Raw genomic sequence first — 7,500 nt, forward strand, 5'->3', positions numbered from 1 at the left:
TGTTTGACGGCCTCCCCTCCCTCCCTCCCCTCCCTCCATCCCTCCATCCCTCCCTCCATCCCTCCCTCCCTGATAAAGTGGGCTAATGCCATGCAGGCATGACAGGATGACGCTACGCAGTGCAAGAGTTCAGCACGGGACACTGCCAGAGAAAACATGCACTCTCCACATGTCACGCAAACACACTCACGTCTGTTATAGCGCAGCGGCCGCACCCACGAGGAGATTTAATCAGCTTCAAGGAGTTTCACACACACACTTTCACTTTAAGCATCTTTTAATGTTGTGCACTTGCTACCCAATGAATTAAAAGTATTAATGTCGCTATTATTATCGTTGTCATTCATATTATTACATTTCATAATTATCACGTACTGTAATTATCACACAGAAATGTAGTACTTCCGCTCTATGGACTACAACTTCCGGAGAATTCGCCCATGATGAACCTATGATGGACGAACCCAAGTATACGGAATCACTGGTAAATTTACCTTAAATTACTTTTTCAGACGTGCACAAGATCATTGAACAACACTCTGTTACAGCCCGCTCCAAAGTGGACAAGGGGTACAGTTTTTTTACTTGAGAAGTGCTTAGAATGATTTATTACTTAATGATACACTGTGATAATGAGGAAGGACACTTTCACTGCATGGGACTAATAATCTTTGGCTTTTTAAAGCCTACCTTATGTCATCATTGCTATGGAAACGATAAATGAAGATCATTAATGAGATAAGCTTTGCTTTGTTTTTGCGTCAGCGACTGCACTATATTGGGAAACTGATTTTAGACGTCTAAATGAGGCGAATGTGTCTCCGAGCGCCAGTAACATCTGCAGGCTGAATGTGTGCTAATGACTTAATTGGCCCTGCTAATGCCTGCCTGGGACCCAAGACATAGCATTAGCATTAAGGACCCGCGTGGACTTCCTGGGACGAGGCGACAGACATCCAAATGATGAGTGTGACCACACAGCAGCCATCTGTCGTCTCTCAGAATAGGGGATAGACTACTGCACATCAGTGTTGAGGAGAGAGGGAGAGGAGAGGAGAGGAGGAGAGGAAGAGAGGAAGAGAGGAAGAGAGGAGAAGAGAGTTGAGGAGGAGAGGAAGGTTGAAGAGAGAAGAGGAGAGGAAAGGAAAGGAGAGGAGAGGAGAGGAGAGGAAAGTTGAGGAGAGGAGAGGAGAGGAGAGCAGAGGGGGAGAGTTGAGGAGAAGGGAGAGGAGAGGAGAGTTGAGGAGGAGAGTTGAGGAGAGGAGAGAGGAGAGAAGATCAGAGAGGAGGAGAGGAGAGGAGAGTTGAGAAGAGGATGTGCTCTCCAATGGTCCCAGGGCCCTCATGCCACGGCCACCGTGCTGACGACCTCATGCCTGCTGGTGCTGCTGTGAAACAGGAAAAGCAGACGCTTGGCCCGGCCGCCCCACACTGCCTCATGTGCCAGCGTTAATAACTACCCTCGCCTGCACTTACAGTAAATGGGGAAACAATCCCACCGCAAGTTTCCAGCTCCACTCGGCCTTAACCTGAGAGACGGGTCCTTCAGCACACGGCCAGTCGGACCATGGAAAGAGTCCGGCGCATTCTCAGCATCTCCAGACGCAGCAGTAAGTGTGTGTGTGTGTGTGTGTCACAGAAGAACACACACGCACGCACGGACACACATACACACACACACACACACACCACAGAGGAACGTCACAATCAGTCTAATCGCTGGACGCCGACATGGAGGAACCTGAGCACCCAAAACACAGGAGCCGATGCTTCCTGTTCAAACACCAGAATAATGCTCAGAGACATAACACAAGATACTCCCATCTCCAATACCCAATTCACTCTTGTGTCGAAAAGGCAGGGTGGAAATAAAATATCTTTTGTTTATGGATGTCCACCTCAAACGCTGATGAACTGTGCTGAGTTTTGATGAGCTGTGCAGTATTTTTCTGTGGTTTGGTGACCATGGTCATGTTGTTTCTCTTGTACTTGGCAGCTGCAGGTAGCAATCAACTTTATGCAAAAGCACTGGCAATCCACAATGCACCAGGGAGACGACACTACACTACATCGGGCCTCTCTCTTTCTCAACATGTGTTTTACTCTCTGTCTAAGTCTCTGTCTTTTCCAATGTGTCTTGTGACACTTTGTCATTCTGTCGTGCTTGTTCTTTTTCATTTTCCTTCTCTCTCTCTTCAATCTCTGTCTTTCTCTTCTCTTCTCTCTCTCCCTCTCTCTCCTCTGTGTTCTTCGTCTGCGTGGAGCGGAGCTGAAATTACGCTGCGGTTGCTATCCTCGGCACACGGCCCCAGACATGGGAGAAAGCGCGCCCCTCTTGCCAAATCCCGCCGAGCTAAATCGGCCCCGCTGACGCTGCCGCTGGCGGAGGACGAGTTAAGGAGCGAGCCATTTGCGCTAATCACCGGTTAGCGAGCGCCGAGCGGCCCCGAAAACCAGCGCGGCGACCGGGGCCCCGCGAAACCCGCCGCTCCACTGCCACGGGCCCCCCTCCGCTGGGGACAAAAGAATCTCTCGCCGATCGATTTCCGCGCTGGCGCGAATGTGCTGAAAGGGACGCGTCAGCATGTCGCTCGTGACGACTACAGACTACCACGCCGCTCCGGCGAGGGTCGGCCACAGTGGGACATTGGCGCTGCTGTCGTGTGCATCACAAATCCACACGCCACTTCACAAATCACAGGCAGGCCTTTAGCGTGCGCTGGGGCACGAACACTGCTGTGAACAGGGAGAGAGATCTGCCTGGAGCTTATGCAGAGAGCAGAATTAGCTTTGCATCCAGAATAATCCAGTGAGGTTGCGGCTATGAAAGCATGTATTGTTACACTACTGTGGGATGCTACAGACACACCCACTGCAGTGAGCTAGCCAAAACATCAGCATTCCAGGCAGAAGTACGGGCCTAGGTGGAAGAAACGGCTAACACTGGCTTACTCTGCAAAGGAGCCGGCCTAGACAAGACCAAAATCCGACCAAGATCCCACCAAGATCCGCTGAACCAGTTGCCAGTACTAGATGAACCGACAACCAGCAAATAAGAAGGTCTCACTCACATATCCACTAAGTAATGTCCAATAATATGGATTGATAGTAAAAAAAAATCTTGGTAACACTTTTCTTGACGGGTGAGTCAATAACACATTCATAGCAGCGGTCATAAACTGCACATAAAGCATTCATGACTGTTGCATGAGACATGACTCAACTTCCATACCAACCCTTTCATGAATGTGGGAGACAGAACGATGACAAATTGTCAAAATAAAAGTCCAACAATCGCACAGCAGCTTGGTTACTCTCACCTCACCACACCAAGTGGCACAATAACTAAAACGAGTGATAGTGGTGTGAAATCCACAGTAAAAATGACCTGCAGTACATTCACACTAGAGGGTGGCACGGGTCAATCATTATTGCTCCAGATCACTTCCCATTTATATCAAAAGACGAGACAAATCAAGATGTTGTTGCCACAGACTTGGGCACTGAGCTGGACGTTTGCACCGTACTGTAATGTCAACATGTGGCGCACACATGTGTACTCCCCCGTCCGTCCTCCCATGATGCACGCTGGTGAATAACTGACCAACCGCAGCGTCAGCAGGCCTGGCCCGAGTCTCCGTGAGAAAACACAGGTGCTGCCGTCACCTCGGCAACCGCTGCCAGCCCCAGACCTCACACTCAAACAGGAAGTGGGGCTAATGCACGCTCACAGACCGTCCCGAGACGCATCTGCGATTATTCACACTCTCCTACAGGGTGGCGCGTCCCACTGAGCTGCTGAGTGCGTGGGCAGTGAGAGAGGGAGAGAGAGTGTGTGCGTGTGTGTGTGTGTGTGTGTGTGTGTGTGTCGGCTCTCTCCTACGGGCGGCGCGTCCCACTGAGCTGCTGAGTGCGTGGGCAGGCCTGATACAGAGCCGTCCGGTCCGCACGGGAGGAATGTGGACGATGCTTGTGGGTCTCTCTGCGGCGCGATGGGCCATTAGATTTGCCGGCTCTCGTGGGGGGGGTAGCACCCCGGGGGGGTGGGGGGGCTGTCAGCGTGACTCTCTCGGAGAAGCAGCGGTGCACCACATCTGCCCCCCCCCCCCCCCCCCCCCCCACCCACACCTCCAACCCCCACCCCCGCGCTCCACTCCGACGAGCGAAGATCTCCCCAAATCCGCACGGAGAGAGCGAGGGCTTTGCGACGACCACAGCCCAGCCCAGAGGAATCCGGCTCCCAGACAGACCACAGCGCCAATCAGGACGGCAGTCAGAACACTGGATTATACAGAACACACAGGACAGGAGGGTATTTTTATGGCACGGGATGGCGCGAGCTATTTGGTCTGCGAGAGATAAGATTTGTTTGCATCTAGGGAAAAACGAGCCAGCAGAAAGCAGCCGACCTCAGAGGCGGGGACACGTCTTACTTATGATTGCACAGGACACGCAATGACAGAGCAGTGAGCGCTGAGGCACAGGGAACAGAGGGAACAGAGGGAGAAGGAGGAAGAAGAGAGATTGCTCGCAAAGACAGCACTTAGTGATGGTTTCTGACCACTTCCAGACTGGTATAATTAAGTCTTTAAAAATGGAAAAAGTGAAAAGAGAGATAGAGAGCGAGAGAGAGAGAGAGTGTGTAAATGTGTGTGTGTGTGTGTGTGTGTGTGTGTGTGTGTGTGTGCATATGTATGTGCGTGTGTACGTGTGTGTGTGTGTGTGTGTGTGTGTGTGTGTGTGTGTGTGTGTGTGTGCGCGCATGTTTTTGTGTGTGTGTGTGTGTGTGTGTGTGTGTGTGTGTGTGACTACAGTAACACTACACGCTGATTGTCAGGCTCTAGCCCTAAGGTGAGCAGTCTTCAGTTTGAGTGCAGGAGTTCTGGATCATTCTAATGAGCATGTCAGAGGAGGAAGAAACCAAAATAAACGTCTAAAGACCCAGAACCACTAAATGAGGCGGCCATTACTGTGCCATTAGTGTGCAAACGAGGCCTCGTGCTGAAACACGGAGTGCTTTATGTCCCCCACACGCCGCACGGAGAGAGCTGCGGTGGAATTAGCACAATAGTGATGAGGCCAGCCTCCATGCTCTCGGCTCCATAGAGTCTGCTGTGCTCCAGTCAGACGTACAGTATATACCTTCCTCTGAAACAACACACACACACACACACACACACTCACACAAACACACACACGGCACAACACCTTTCCAAACAGATGTACTGTATATACTGTACCTTCCTCTGAAACAACACACACACACACACACACACACACACACACAACACAACACTGCTGTGTTCCAGTCAGACGGGTATACACTGTACCTTCCTCTAAAACAACACACACACACACACACACACACACACACACACACACAACACAACACCGCTGTGTTCCAGTCAGACGGGTATACACTGTACCTTCCTCTAAAACAACACACACACACACACACACACACACACACAACACACCACCGCTGTGTTCCAGTCAGACGGGTATACAGTAAAACAACACAACACGGCTGGGGCCTGTGGTCAAGGTGGAGCCCTAAGCGGTGATGGAGAGCAGCCGTCTGAGCTATAGTGGTCCTCCAGGGGAGACTTACACAGGCACCAGGGAGGGGGGGGGGGAGCATATGACTGCTAACACAGGCAGGCAATGGGCACCTGGGGAACTAAATAGCACTGCTAGCCTGTATGGAATGAGGTGTTGGGGATCAGCGATAGGCCTGGCGCTACAGAGGATATGGGGAGCAGGGGACGAGGAGATGACTGCTGGCTGCTGTGAGGGCCGGCTCTCCGGCGCAGCCCAAAGAGGGGACCCAGAGAGGCGGAGGTGGAGGGGGTGGGGGGTGGAGGGGGTCTGTAAACGTTCTCGCTAGTGGGGTGGGTGAAAATGAGACTGGTGTTGTGCATGGCGCTGAGCCAAAGTTCAACCATGATTTATACTCCAGAGCTATTCTTTAAGAAAACTGAGGCCAGGAGAAGGAGAGAGGGGTGGGGGGATGATGGTGGTGGTGGTGGTGTGTGTGTGTGTGTGTGTGTGTGGGGGGGGGGGGGGGGGGTGTTTGTTTTGGTTTGAAAGATTATGGAGAGAGGAGGCGGCCGAAGCAAGCGGCGGTGGTGAAAAAGGCCCGCTCCTCCTTGGCTGGGCGCACCACTGATTCATGTGTCTCGGAGCTCGTCTCACAGGGCTAGGGTGTGTGTGTGTGTATGTGTGTGTGTGTGTGTGTGTGTGTGTGTGTGTGTGTGTGTGTGTGTGTGTGTGTGTGTGTGTGTGTGTGTGTGTGTGTGTGTGTGTGTCTCGGAGCTCGTCTCACAGGGCTAGGGCTGCAAATACACCAGACGGATACAAACACACTCGCTTTCAAATAAGAGCGACCGCTTTTTTTTGTTTTAACCCCACGTCTTAAAGGCACAACGCAAGATGATAAGAGTTTGACTCAATAAAGATAAAAAGACAAACATACCATTAACTTTGTATCTCTCTCACTCCACACACACACACACACACACACACACACACACACACACACACACACAGAGATAGACTCACTAACAAACATAAACAACGGCAGACAGTACTCTCTTTGTAACACTCACACTACACATACACACTCACAAACTCTCTCTCTCTCTCACACACACACACACAACTCTCTCTCAACTCTTTGTCTCATTATTAGTGGCGTGGGGACCAATTCTTTAAACACATCTGGACACGTCACCCAGTAAAACAGAGAACTTCCTTACTGGGCAGGCAAACAAGTTCTGTTGGGATTTAACTGGACTCAATTAACAGCTCTTTGACTTCCCCCTAACCTTGACTCCTCTGTCAAGAACCAAAGTGCCGCCTGCTTTTTGTCCATCTCATTAAAAAAGGTCCTTAGAAAGTTTTTCCTGTCGCTGACACAAGTTTAGGAGCTATTTGTAAGCCTGAGAATAGCAGTCAAGAGGCCACACTTTATGTTCCACCAATAAGCAGCGGCTTGCTCCTAAACATGCAATTTTACACACGCCGATACGAGCGCTTGAAGTTTAAGTTTAAGAGCCACGTCTCGTGAGGTCCGGCTGACATGAGGATCAAAGCCCTGCGTGTGAGTACACATGTTGAGCTGGCCCGACGTTTCCTCTGGTGTTAAAAATGAAACGGCATCCATCAATGGACCTCTTGCACCCAGGGGGGCTGTGTCACGGTTATTGATGCACTGAGGTCCTTAAACCAAATAACATGGAAGCAGGAAACTTCAAGGAGACTGAGGAAGTGCAGCACATATCATTGCAAGTAGCCTAGCCTGCAGTAGCCTAAGTCAGTTTTACTGTCCCAACCAAGATGCTTAAAATGATAAAGACACTAGCATTACACTGGCTACTATTGAAATATTTATTTTCTCGTTTCTTTCTTTTTCTAATTTTTCATTCCGCCTAGGTTATAGTTTCATGCTGACTTGTCTTTCCGACCGTTTGAATGAATAGTTCTAAAACAGTATGCTCT

The 7,500-nt window shown here is 50.6% G+C and overlaps 1 protein-coding gene across 1 annotated transcript in view; it reads right to left on the reverse strand.

Moving 5' to 3' along the window:
- nav1b (neuron navigator 1b) overlaps positions 1 to 7,500 on the reverse strand; it is a 66,914-nt gene that overhangs the window by 59,183 nt on the left and 231 nt on the right.

Source organism: Sardina pilchardus, chromosome 9 (genome assembly GCF_963854185.1).
Source record: "Sardina pilchardus chromosome 9, fSarPil1.1, whole genome shotgun sequence".
Lineage (NCBI taxonomy): Eukaryota > Metazoa > Chordata > Actinopteri > Clupeiformes > Clupeidae > Sardina > Sardina pilchardus.